This window comes from Phyllostomus discolor, chromosome 3 (genome assembly GCF_004126475.2).
Source record: "Phyllostomus discolor isolate MPI-MPIP mPhyDis1 chromosome 3, mPhyDis1.pri.v3, whole genome shotgun sequence".
In the NCBI taxonomy this organism is placed as follows: Eukaryota; Metazoa; Chordata; class Mammalia; order Chiroptera; family Phyllostomidae; genus Phyllostomus; species Phyllostomus discolor.
Genome location: NC_040905.2, coordinates 197268739 through 197282234, shown reverse-complemented (window position 1 = coordinate 197282234; position 13496 = coordinate 197268739). Strand labels below are relative to the sequence as shown.

At 42.4% G+C, this 13496-nt stretch overlaps 1 long non-coding RNA gene across 1 annotated transcript in view; it reads right to left on the bottom strand.

The window, feature by feature from the left end:
- Positions 1–844: 844 nt before the first annotated feature.
- LOC118499775 overlaps positions 845–13496 on the bottom strand; it is a 31449-nt gene continuing 18797 nt past the window's right edge. Inside the window, exons 3-4 of the long non-coding RNA XR_004902308.1 lie at positions 9726–9731; positions 845–855 (exon numbers count right to left, since the gene is read on the bottom strand). This is a non-coding gene — a long non-coding RNA (uncharacterized LOC118499775). The remainder of the gene's footprint in view (positions 856–9725; positions 9732–13496) is intronic.

Here is a 13496-nt window from a genome sequence, read left to right as displayed (position 1 = left end):
GACACACTGATGTGCTAGAGAAACATTGATTCGTTGCCTCTTTGCATACTTCCAACTGGGGACCCAGCCTACGACCCAGGTCTGTGCCGTGACCAGGAACTGATCTAATGACTTTTCAGCTTGCAGGACGATGCTCAGCCCACTGAGCCACACCAGTCAGGGCTGAAATTTTTTTAAAACACATATTTAGAAAATTATTTTCAGAGATAATTTATTAGAGGTATATATATATGTGCTTATCATAAAATCCATTTCAGGTACACAAAAGTTTTAGTGGGATGATGAAAATTATTGACTATATACATAATCTTTTATCCTTTTAGTAATTCCCATGTTATTTTTCAATGTTTTAAAAATAGTTTCATAATAACTTTGTAGGATGATTCACATGGTATGGTATATTTTCTCATGTTAAGGAAACTTTTACTCTGACTGAGGCTGTAAATGCCAATTACAATTTTAGTATTGTTGTTATATTTAAATTCTCCTTATAATAAAGCATAGTTTTATAATTAAAAAAACGTTTACAGAGTGTTTGAATTTTCAAAATTGACAGATTTAATTAATAGCCATAAATACACAGGTATAATTTGCATTATTTCCCAGAATTCTTGGAATATTTTTTTAAATGGACTATGTATATGCATATAAAGAAAATCTTGCCTTGGCCGGATGGCTCAGTTGGTTGGAGCATCATCCCATACACCAAAAGACTGCAGGTTCGATTCCCAGTCAGGGTACATAGGTTTTGGGTTTGGGGCACATATGAGAAGCAGCCAATTGATGTTTCTCTCTCTCCTTTCCTCTCCCTCTAAAGTCAATGAAGACATCCTCAGATGAGGATTAAAAAAACCCCTCAAATAATTAATTATCCCTGAGGGAAATATTCAAGCCCTCCATGTTTATTTTTATTTCTTTATTTTGCCACAATGAGATAACAGTAGAAGTAAACAACAAAAAATAGTACCACAAAATTATTTGGAAATTAAAAAATAATTTTAAGGTAATTTTTGGGTTAAAGGATAAATCCAAACAAAATGCAATTATTAGAAAATAATAACGCTAGAATATACATTAATTATTCTGTTAAGATAGGAAACAGAATAATGATATATATCTAAGAAAATAAAGGGACTGTATTACTAAAAATAAAAAGCACACATTAATGATATAGGTATAAAAATACATTTGATAGTAAACAGAAAATGTCAGTAAAAAAGGAGGAAACACAACATCTAGGAGCAAGAAAAAATATAAATACAGGTAAAAGGCAAGTTCAAATCTCTAATTCAGTCATTAATAAGTCAAATCTAGCATTTAGTAAAACCAATACTGAGATTTATCGTAGGACTTCCAGACTAGTTCAAAAGTGCAAATGTACATTAATTAAGAAAAGAATATTTCAACAGATGCTGTAAAAGTGTTTGGTAAAATGCTATAGGCCTTTTTTAAAGTTAGGAATAGAACGAGAGTTCCTTAAATGGGTAACAGATATTTACCATAAGCCTGCAGTAAATATAGCAAATAAATAAAAGCATCCTGACCAGTGACAGGAGTGAGATAAATGATGTTTGATATCACCACGACTAGCCAATATTGTTCAGAATTTCCCAGGTAATTCAATAAGAAGAAAAATGAGCAGGTAATATTTGAAAGAAGAGCAAAACCTGACGTTGTTTAACATGATATATTTGGTAAATAGAAAATCCAATGAGTAGAACTAAGCTGGAGATTTTATATATATATATATATATATATATATATATATGTATATATATATATATATATATGAACAAGGCACAAGAATGAAGCTTTATTTATTTACTTAATTTTTATTGTTGACACTATTACACATGTCTCCCATCTCCCCCATTTTGCCTTGGTTAAAAAGCTTTCTTAAACAGGAGAAAAAGAAAATGAAATGGAAAAAAGTGAGTCATGATATTGACAAAAAACCCTAAAATTACCAGAAATTAAAAAAAAAAAACTTCCAAGAGATGATTATAGGATAAACCTTTTCTAAAGAACATATACTAATAGATAAAGAGTTATGATTGAAAAAATAAGTATAAAATTTGTTTCAAATTTATCTTTGATTTGTAAATTTAATTAAAAATCACAGTGGAGCCCTGGCAGGGTGGCTCAGTTGGTTGGAGTGCTATTCTGTACACCACAAGGTTGTGGGTTCGATCCTCAGGCAGGGCACATACCTAGCTCGCAGGTTCGATCTCTGGTCAGGGCAAGTACAGGAGGCAGCCTATTGATGTTTCTGTCCCTCTCCTCCCCCCACCAAATATCCTCAGGTGAGGATTAGAAAAACATCTCAATGGAATTAAAAAAAAACTTTACTGAGATATAATTTACAGACATATAATTTACTCTTTGGGGTGTTGATTTGTTGTCCCACCTATTTATGCATTCATTGCTTGATTCTTTTATATGCCCTGACCGGGGATCTAACCACCATCCTTGGTATATCAGGACAGTGCTCTAACCAACTGAGCTACCTGGCTGGGGCCATAATTTATTCTTTTAAAGTACACAATTCAGTGTTTTTTTAGTATATTCAGAGCTGTGCACCATCATCACTGTCCAATATCAGAGCATTTTTATCCCCTCAAAAAGAAACCCCCTAACGCATTCGCACGAACTACCCACTGACCTTCTCCCTCCAGCCCCCGGCACCTACGCATGTACATTCTCTTTCTGTGCATTTACTTATCCTGGCTTTTTCACGTCAGTGAAACCACAGAATGTGTGGCCTTTTGTGGCTGGCTTTCACTTAGCATAATGCTCTCAAGGTTCACCTGTGCTGGAGCACCTATCAGCACTTCATCTCTCTTTGTGGCTTAATGGAACTTCATCGTATGGATGTACCACATTTAGTTATCCAGCAATTAACTTGAGGGTGTTTGGGCGGTTCCTATTTTTTTTTTTGTTATTGTGAATAGTGCCACCATAAACATTCACGGTGCTATAAATTGTTGTGTGGACATGTTTTCAGTTCCCTTGGGTACATGCCCGGGAGCGAGATTGCTCAGTCGTGGGTTCACTCTGTGTTCAACTTTCTCTGGAAATGCCGGACTCCTTTCTAGAGCGTACCAGCACACATGAGGGTTCCTATTTTCCCATATTCTCATCAGTATTTGCTTCTTCTTCTGTGAGAGGTACATACTTATGTAGATAGACATAAATATAGAAATGTATATGCATAGTTTCTTTGAGAAAATTTAAAACATATAACAAAATGTGTGGTAGTAAATTTGTAAATAGTGTATTTGAAGAAACCTACATTTGTAAAACATAAAATATAAAAAATCTGTTCCATATATACACAAGCTATTTCAGTTTCCTTTGTATTCTAAATAAAATCTATTTAAGTAGGGCAGAAACTAAGAAATACTAGTAATTGCCAAGTTCATGTAGGCACACTTAACAGTCCAGTTTTAAGCATTTCTTTTGGCATTTTTCAGTTTCTCACATTAATATAATAATAATAATAAAATGTGCTTTAAAATTACATGTCAGGAGAAGGAAATCATTAATGCCAGCAGTAGCATCTCTATTTTCATATGGTTTAGTTGAACCATATGAAACTGCCTATCTTCAACTCTTTTTTGACCTATGGAAATTTTAAATGATTTAGCTTAATATCTATTGTGTTTTTGGGCAGTATTCCCTGAATACAATCCTGGCTGTTTGCTTTAATTTCTGAATTGGAGAAAGCTACGGAAACTAACAACTAACAAAATTGTTCCACTTCACATCGAGTTAATCAAAGTTGAAAATTTGTTTCCTTCAAAGTAGGCATTTAGGCCCTGGCTGGTGTGGTTCAGTGGATTGAGGACTGGCCTGTGAACCAAAGGATCTCTGGCTCAATTCCCAGTCAGGTCACATGCCTGGGTTGCACTCCAGGTCCTCAGTAGGGGGCACATGACAGGCAACCACACATTGATGTTTCTGTCCCTCTCTTTCTCCTTCCCTTCCCCTTGTTGGCGGGAGAGACCTGGTTCTTCTTGCTGATGCATGTAAAGAATTACACATAAGCAAATCTATTAGCGTATAATCAGTTTATTAGTGACTCATTCCCATGGAAGAGAACGGGACTGGGTAGAGTAGGGGGTGACAGGCAAAGTTTCAAGGCAAAGCAGGATGGCAGAAGTAAGAGCGGCTAAAGACCAGGGTGGCAAGCCTCTGGGCAGCCTGAGTCCAGTGACCAGAGGCCCAGTAGCCTGGGAGACAAGAACATCAAGAGTGCCCTGAGCCAGAGAGAGAGAGAGAGAGGGAGGGAGAGCCCTTTGTTCTGAGGACTTATATAGTTGGTAGGATAGAAGAAAAAAAGTTCTATATTGATTAACGGATAAATGTGGTGCCAGTTTTCCTGGGGGAATGTGACTACCTGAACTTAGGTATGTGTAGGGGTCTGTTAGCGCAAATCCTTATGTTGCTCCAGACCCCATTTGTTCATCTTGTTGTAAAGCAGGTATGTGACAGGAGACAGCTAATTAAAATTGGGTCACTTGCCAAAGTTATTTATGGGCTCTTTCTGTAAGCACCAAGGACTCCCTTGTAAAACAGATAGTGACCAGAGGCAGACAATTAACCAAAGTTGTTTTATGGGTTCGCTCTTTGGGCACTGTGGACCCTCTCCCGTATTCCAGGCCCTGGGATAAAAGCACAGTTTCAAGGCTTTCTTTCCCAGAGAGTGGGAACACTGCATAGAATTTCAAGGACTTCCCTTCTTTTTTGCTAACACAGTGTTTCTTATGATGTTGGAACATCTGGCAATATTATCAGACCAGGCTCAGGACTGCTGAGTCAGCATGTGAGACTTGTCTCCTTCCTCCTCCCTGCCTCGGTTTACTGTTTATTCTACCTAATTAGTAAAAGGCGTTTCCTGGCAACCAGGGTGCTAGAGGCTGGCCAGTAACAGTATTGCCGTCTCAGACTTCTTCCTATGCTGTCTCCTGCCTCACCCTCTCTAAAAATAAATAAATACACTCTTTTAAAAAATTGGATTGTTAAAAAATAAATAAATAAAATCTTAAAAATATAGGCATTTAAACTGATGAGTAGATTTCAACTATTGAATTGTGTTAACACGATTCTTATCAATACAACACAACACAACTTTCTGAGTGAGTACGGCTAAACACTTTCTTTTCCTCATTGCTTCTTCTGGAGGAAAATAAAAATCTCTCCTCTTCTGCCACCTTGTGGTTACCTCATTCTCCTTTTTTGATAGTTTGGCTTAAAAAAATTCTTTTTTTAGTGCTGTTCAATTACAGTTGTCCCCATCCCCCCCCCCCCCCCCCCCACCATTCCTCTCCAGTGCCCTGCCCACCCCCCAGAATCTCAGGAGACTTAAGCAGATTTGGCTCTTCCAGAAGAAAAAGTATATAGTTCCTTGGCTCAAAGGACTTGCTTCTTTTCAGGATGCCAGGCAAAAGGACGAATTGATAGGAAAACTAGCTTTGATTTTAAAAGTGTATCTATTTAAATGTGCCTGCTGCACAGGAGGCCTGGGAGGAAACAGAAAAAGAGAGGGGCCTGGAACCCAGCTGTGCTCCCTTTGGAGTGTCCAGTGCGGGGAGACAGCAAGACAAGTAATTGTCTGATGCTCCAAGGCCACTGGCACAGGGATGAAAAGAAGAGGTTTTTGGAAGGGACTCACTCAGAACGCAACTAGCAGGCCTCCAGCTTTCTCTTTAGTTACTTTCAAATAGGCTTGTTTTTCCCCTCCTTCTGGCAGGGCCTTGTCTTCAACTTCCCTGTGATTCTTTTTTTTTTTTAAGACTTTATTTATTTATTTTTAGAAAGAGGGGGAGGGAGGGAGACAGAGAGGGAGAGAAACATTGATCAGTACGAGAGTACATGCCCCGACAGGACCAAACCCACAACCCAGGAATGTGCCTGGAGCAGGAATTGAACCTGCAGCCTTTTGATCTGTGGGGCAACGCCCAACCTACTGAGCCACGCCGTCAGGGCTTGCCTGCTATTCTTTACGCTGGACCTTGGCACTCAGCAGAGACTAGCTGGTTCCCAGAGGTGGTGCCTTGGAGCAATCACTTTCCCCAGAAAGTAGATCAGCTCGGCCTGGCTAACAACAGCATAAAGCAAGAACTATTTTTAGCCAAGAATGGGTCTACAAAATGAGGCTGCATTTCAGACAAAGTGTAATCTGGGGAATTGTTAAAATGTTGGGAAACAAAATATACTTTCAGTTAAACAACGTAGGGCTTTGTGGTGTAGCTGTGTATCTTTGGTCTTTTGGAGAGAAAAAAACCACTAGAAAAGCATGGATTTGTTTTCAGAAGGTGAAATTCGAGAAGCCTCGCAGAGATCCCCAAAGGGGTGCACTGTTTTGATGTGCGGAATGAAGCAGCTCCCCCCTTGTCGGGGGCTGACCTAGGCACTGTAGAAAGGCCATCATCCCTGGGTCCTGGCCACCAACCGTCAGCAGTACCCTCTAGTTCCTGCAAGCAACAACTACACAAATGATGCCATACCCGCTCCCTCATTCCCAGTGCTGCCCGGGGAGCAGTGCTATCCAGCATTTAGAACCACTGAGTCTTCTCATTCTTTATCAGTGGGTAAATGGAGGCTCAGAGAAGGGAAGGAACCTGCCTAAGTCACGGGCAAGACATACGGAAAACAGAGAAGATTCATTGAAAGCCTACTACATAGAGCTCACACATTCTACTGGAACTGGTCTGGGCAGGGGCCTGGGTTGGGGGAGAACACGAGAAATCGAAAACACGGTCTCTAGCCTCTCAGGAAGACAGGAAGAGAGTGAAGGAGGCAATACTGGGAACCTATGGCATTCTAGCACTTTCTAAACCTTTTCACGTTATCTTAAACAACTTTTCGAGGAAGCAGCCTCACAGAGGTTAAACGTGGACCGGGTTTGAACCCAGGTTTTTCTGACTCCAAGGCCAATTATCTTTTCACGATTCCCTTTCCAACATATGTGCAACCATAGAAATTATGGTTTTTGAAAATTATCCAAAAACTGAAAAAAGGTAAGAACATGACCTACTGAAGTCATACCACAGCTCTATTAATAATTAGCCCTTTCAGGACCATCTGGTTCTCCCAGGAAATGTAACTGTTTAACTGACTATTTACCATTGTTTAAAGGCCAGACTCTGTGAAACTTGAGATTAGTTAATAAAAAACTGAAAAGATGCAGTTTATTTTGGTCTGGCAAATATGTAAATGATTTCCGTCCCATCGGGGAGCTGACCCCAAGACTTGTGGATTTATTGCCCTGGAGGACATTAACCACTTTGGTCTAACTTAGCAATTTTATTCCTGCACTTGTTCTTTAACTGTGCTGGTGTACACACACACACACACACACACACACACATATATAATGTATGTGTGTGTGTATATATATATATATATATATATATATAAAATGAGTTTCTCATATCCTCCTTTGGAACAGCTGTCATTTTTCCAGGTCTTTCAATGAGTTCATTAAACTTTTGACATGTGCTCACTCTATGGTCACACATGAGTTACACAATCATAAAAGAGTTGTGTAAGCCCGAAGAATTTTAACTCAGAGAATTACACTTCGACAACAGCAAGAACCGGGAAGTGTTCACGGCTGCGAGAGCGAAGCTCTGGGCGTGTGCAGAGGGTGAGACAGGTGGGTGTCCAGGGGGGCAGAGAGAGGGATTCTGGAGCTGGGCCCTGGAGGAAGGGGAGGTCTCAGCAGGCAGAGGAGGAAGGGCTTTCCAGGAGGGACTGCAGCGTGAGGAGAAGAAGCAAGACATTAGGGATTTTTTTTTGTCGGGGCTATGATTACGAGAGAGGCACCTAATTTGGTCTTTTTCTTCATGTCCTGTTCCCGAACTTATAGGATATGGAATGTGAAGGTTAAAAAAATAAGCAGACTACCGTAGAAGCTCGGAAAGGGCAGGGACTGGAGCTATTCTGATCAGCAATGTACTCAGTGCTTGGACACAGTAAGCCAACGATGACTGTTTGTTGACTAAGTTGATCAAAATAAGAGAATATGACTGGCTTCCATTAATTGACCATACTATGTGCCAGGCACTGTGCCAAGCCCTTCCCGTGAGTAGTTGCATCAAATGCTCACGCTGGTGGCCTGAAACAGGTTTTCTTCTGTTTCGAATGAGGTCTAGCCTATGGCAAAATTGCAGCATGGATGATTTTCATCTTTGGGGCTCCTTGGCCCTTTCCCCCGAGGGTCCAAGAGCCAAGACATATGATTACTCTCCCCACCATCCAAACTGCCTTTCCCCTCCCTTTGCTATTCTTTCTGGGGGTGTCGGCAACATCGGACTAAAGATGTGCTGCTGAGACCCCCAGTCGGCTCTCGGGGTAACCAGGGGCCACACGCACACAAATACTTGCTGAATTTAATGAGTGGATCTGGAAGCAACAATCACTGCAGTTCTTGGTTTTCTTACCTCCGGGGAACTCTTGTGTCATGGCAGAAATTTCAAACTAGAAAAGAAGGAAAGGGGCTCTGCTTCCACCCCTAACCCCCTACTCCGTGTAGGAAGAGTACTCTTCATTGGAAGAGCCTCCCTGTTTCTGGATATGAGGATGGTGTGCCCAACATAGAGATGCATTACTCACATTCTCCCCTCAAGGAGGGGCTCACGGGCCAGCAGTGAGGAGCATGGTTAGCTGACAGCCTCCACTGTGAACTCTCTCAGATTTGCCTCACCTCTTGAGCTGAGTGAGATACTGGTCTTTTTGGCATGTGCCGAGTCCACGACTGAGCAGGACTGTGCTACAAGGTCCTATTCATTTCTGCCCAACACAGGACTCTTCTAAAAACCTCCGGAGCTCCCCGGGGAGCCCATGGAGACTTTGTCAGGTCTGCATGTTGGTCTGGCCTCTCCTCTTCTCTAATCCTGCTTCCTCCTTTTTCTTTTCATAAGGGTTACTCCTCCATAAACCCTTTACACTCCTAAATCTGTCTCAGCCTCTGCTTTCTCGGACTCAGCTGACACGGAGGAGATGTTAGCTTCAAGTAACCTTTCATTGGTGAAGGGAGGGGATGTGTTAGAACTGGATTTGGGCCAGTACCAGCAGGATGTAGAACCATGCTGGACAGTGGGGACTAAACCACACTTCCACCCTGGCACATGAACCAAACAAGCTTTTATTTCTTGCTATTCTTCTTGGAGCTGACTATGCCTTGGCATTACATAATGTGGCTTCAGTGTTCCCACTGGCTTTCTCAGTTAGTGCTATATGTTCAATGAATCAAAGTTGTGATGGAAGATGAGGTTCCAAAGTCCATATCCAGTCAGCCAGCTAGTTTCAATCAAGCCCCCTGGTTATAGACGGACCGTTACCTGGTCATACATGGATTCCACAAGCCTCTCGCCCACACTCTGAGTCGTGACTTAGGACTGCCTGTTGTGTCTCGAACACCTGGCAGACCGTCACCCTTCCCGCAGACCCCTTATATAATGCTCTGTATGTGGTGTCAGGTGAGGAAGTCTTAACTTGAATCCCTGAATGGAAGGGAATATTTTTTTGCTTTTCGTTTTGGAAGCATTTCCTAATTCCCTATTAGAAAAGCAATACTTGCCTAATTATCCATCCATCCATTTACCCACCGCATATTCACCCACCGAGAGAGAGTTGCTATTTGTCCTTCACTTGGTCGGACTCTTGCAACTACACCGGTGGTGCCATGCTTCTGACACATCAGCATGCAGCTTCTTTACCAGTAACTGCCAGGCACACGCCGCTGAGGCTCTAAAACATTAACTTATTCCCCTTCCATCATCCTTTAGGTCAGAAGCATCAAGCCCCAACCTATGCGGTGAAGTCTTAAGAGTTGGGGCTCTTGGATCAGACAGTCAAATATGGGTTTCCCCACTTACAAGCTGAGTGATCTTGGTATGTTTACTTAACCTCTGTGAGCCTTAGTTCATGCCTCCATAAAACAGGACAATAGTACCTATTGTACAGAACTAGGTTGAGGATTATATGAAATAATATTTGCAAAGCCCTTAGCTAATACTTACTGAGTTCTTACTCTGTACTTAGAAATCGCAATATTGGTTTAACTAATTGGCCCCTGGTCAGATGACATTTGTACTGCTGCAAATGCACCCTCGTTACGTAAGAGTGACTGTTTGCCTTGGTGAGTGGGTTAGGGCACAGCCTCACCCTTGAACAAAGATGGCTTTGAATAAGACCTGTTTTCTTTGGTTACCAGATGATTTCTAAGTCTGCTGAAGTCTATGGGCCTTAATTGTTGAAGTAGCTGATGCAGTTTGGGTTCACCTACCACAACTGGAATGTGGAAATATGATTTCACATTAGCTCTCTGTTCTTAAAAGACTGGTAGACATTTTGGGTCTGGGCAGCACATCCCTGGCTTGATTGGCTACTCTTAACAGCAGTCAGGATGATATTCACTGGGTCCCATAAAAGAGGAGATCCAGAGGTCAGCTCTCCTGGGCGGTGACAGAGGACAGGATGTGTCTTCGGTCCGCCTGCTACTATGGCGCTGACCGAGGCTGGCTCGTCAGAACTGCTTCTTGCCCCCTGGCAGAAGGGAAGGAGTCCGTTTCCTGGTGGCCTGTAGGCTGCCAGAACACCCCAGCTCTCACTCATTTCTCCATAAAACCTCCACTTTCGAGACATGCCCTCCCCCTCTCCCACCCCACTGGACCAGCAGAGGACCAGAGTCCACTACGTTTGTGTTCCTTAGGTAAGGCCTCACTCATCTGGACGGAAAAAAATTCTTCTGGCTTCATACCTGGAACTGGTGGTCAGTCTTTAATGGGATGAAATCATGTTTTATTTTTTTTCTCCTTTTCTTCATTGCTATTGCCTCCTCTGTTTTCCTATACAATTTTTAAAACTTTCAACTTTAACATTATATTGTTTTCAAATCTTCCTCACACCAACCAGGAGTTTCTAGAGGGCACAGCCTCTATCTTATTTATCTCTTTAGCCCTCAGCATGCCTGCTACAGGCCTAGTGTAGAGGAGGCATTTGGTAATGGTAGTTGAATTAAGCTGAATCATTATGTTTCAAAAATCCTGTAGTAGCATCATCTCTTAAAGCAGCTTGCTGCACCACACACAAAGTGTCTCTACAGTTAAATGTATCTTGTGTACCTTGCTTTAGACAATAAATACATTCTCTATTGATGGGTGACCAAGAGACCTTTTGTATATCGAATCCTTATTCCGTGTACTTACACTATCATCTGGGAGATGCAAACATCAGGGATTACTTATTTTATTTTTATATTTTTCATCTTTCCCCAGCTCTACCTTTTCCCATCCTTCCCAATATAAAAGTTGATAATTCATTTCACTGTGATATTTATTAGTCATCTATAAGTTATGAGAGTATTTTCAGACTGTTAATCCATAGCTTCTACCAAATATTTAAATGCTGTGCAGGAGTAGTATTTAATCCTATTGTAGGAGTTGTTTAATTTCCACTGTAGGAACCCTACTGTAGAGCAAAGCATCACTTCTGACTGATCTAATATTACTTCAGCTGTGGTTCCATCTGGGTTTCCTTTCACCAAGCCCTTGGCTGGATGGCTCATACCCCTGGGTATTTTTGCAGCCTTGACCTTACCATCTCAGCATTTACAGGTTACTGGCAATGCTTGCACTGAGCACCGAAAGCTTGGGAGATTTGAAATAGAAGTGAATAATCAGGGTGAGGAATAGTCAACTCAGACCTTAGTAGATAAGATCATCTATACCACAGGTGGCAAACACAAGACCCTTGGGCTGAGTCCAGCCCTCCACCTTGTTTTATGAGGCCCAGCACCTTGTTTCTACCTGGCGGCAGTGCCGAGCTCTTACTTAACTGTTAAGGAGTAGTTACATTTATACAGTCCTAAAATGACATTCGGCCCTTTGAAGGCAACCATAAAGCTGATGTGGCCCCTGGTGAAAATGAGTTTGACACCCCTGAATTCTATACCATAGGCTTCTAATCATAGACTTCAGTCCAATGGTCTCTCTCTATCCTGTGATCCAATGATACAAATTAGGAGGTCACTTCCCAAAAGCAATATTCCTATTTACAAACAGATTTTTTAAATAAGGTTCCTTCTAACAACAAGAATACCTAAGCTTTTAACATAGGATTTAAGGTACAATCTTCCCAAAAGTGAAAATATGTATCAGGTGCTATGGTAGGTATCAAGGTGAAAAGAAAGGTTTTGCCAACAGAAGCAGAAAGTAGCAATATGGTGCTCTGATATGGACAAAGAGTCAGCGGGGGGGGGAGGGGTGGGGGTGGGATGGGACAAGATGGTGTGGGCAACAGCAGCATATGGCCCTCTCTCCTCAGCATCACAACCCAGTTCATCTTGCAGACCTGGTGGCTCATAGGCTGCCATCTGTACTTGGAGACAATCAACAAGACACAATGCAGTGCACAGCCTTTGCCACTATTTGTCAAGCTCAGTTCCTCCATGGTCCAGTGACCAGGTATCTATTGAGCGTGAACTAGGCAGGATCACACAAGGGGCTGGGGGACTTTTGAAAGCAGGTCACAGATGGGATGCCATAATTTCTAGGTTCACCGCCCTGTGTCCAGCTCTTCCTGTGACACAGTCCTCCTTCTGATTTGGGGGTGCAGAAAGGGACCATTAGCACAAGGAAGAAGTGACCCATAGCTTTTAAGAAGCCTCAGCTGTGGGCATAGGAGCCTCAGTCACAACATTCTTCTCACCTGGAACTCCTCCCCACCTGCTCTCCACATCTGCACACTCTGCCTATAGTTCAAGACCCCTTCCTGTCCCCAAGACTCACCTTTCCAGGGATAGTTCTCTGACACCACCAGCCCAGCAGTGCCAGACATTAGTCTGAGGTTTCTACACACACTGTCCCATTGAGTCCCTACAGCCATCTACAGACAGGTAGGATTGACCCCACAAGGGGACACTAAGGCTCTGAGAGGTTCAATTTGTCCTCATGGCATACAAGGGACAGAGATAGGAAGGAAGCCCAGGTCTGTGTGAATCCAAAGCCTGTGTTTGTAAGCACTTTCCATGTGACGCCCCTCCCAGGCAGCACCCCCTTTCCTGACCCACAGTGGTCCAGACTTGGTCCCACCCAGCTGGGTTCCTGCATCAGCTTGTGGAAAGAAGTGTGTGTATGGACAACGTCTTCCATCTCTCCACTTCTGCCAGAGACCTACGGCATATGGCGAGGTGCATGTAGTGACTAAACGTTTGTTCCTTCATTGTGGTTGAATCAGACACCCAGGAAAAGGAGTTAAAATGTGCTCAATACCAGACACTGTGTTTTCCATACATTATTTTCCCCAGCCCTATTCTTATTGGCACTATTAGAATGATTCTTGACAGGTACTGTCATCTTTGGTACACACAGTTTCTTTGTTTCTGAGGCTGGTTACGATGGAGTGACTCACCCACTGCCTCCCAGCACGTGAGAGGTGGAAGCTGGGTAGTCCACACACCCCATTTCCCAGTGGTGTCCATTCTCACC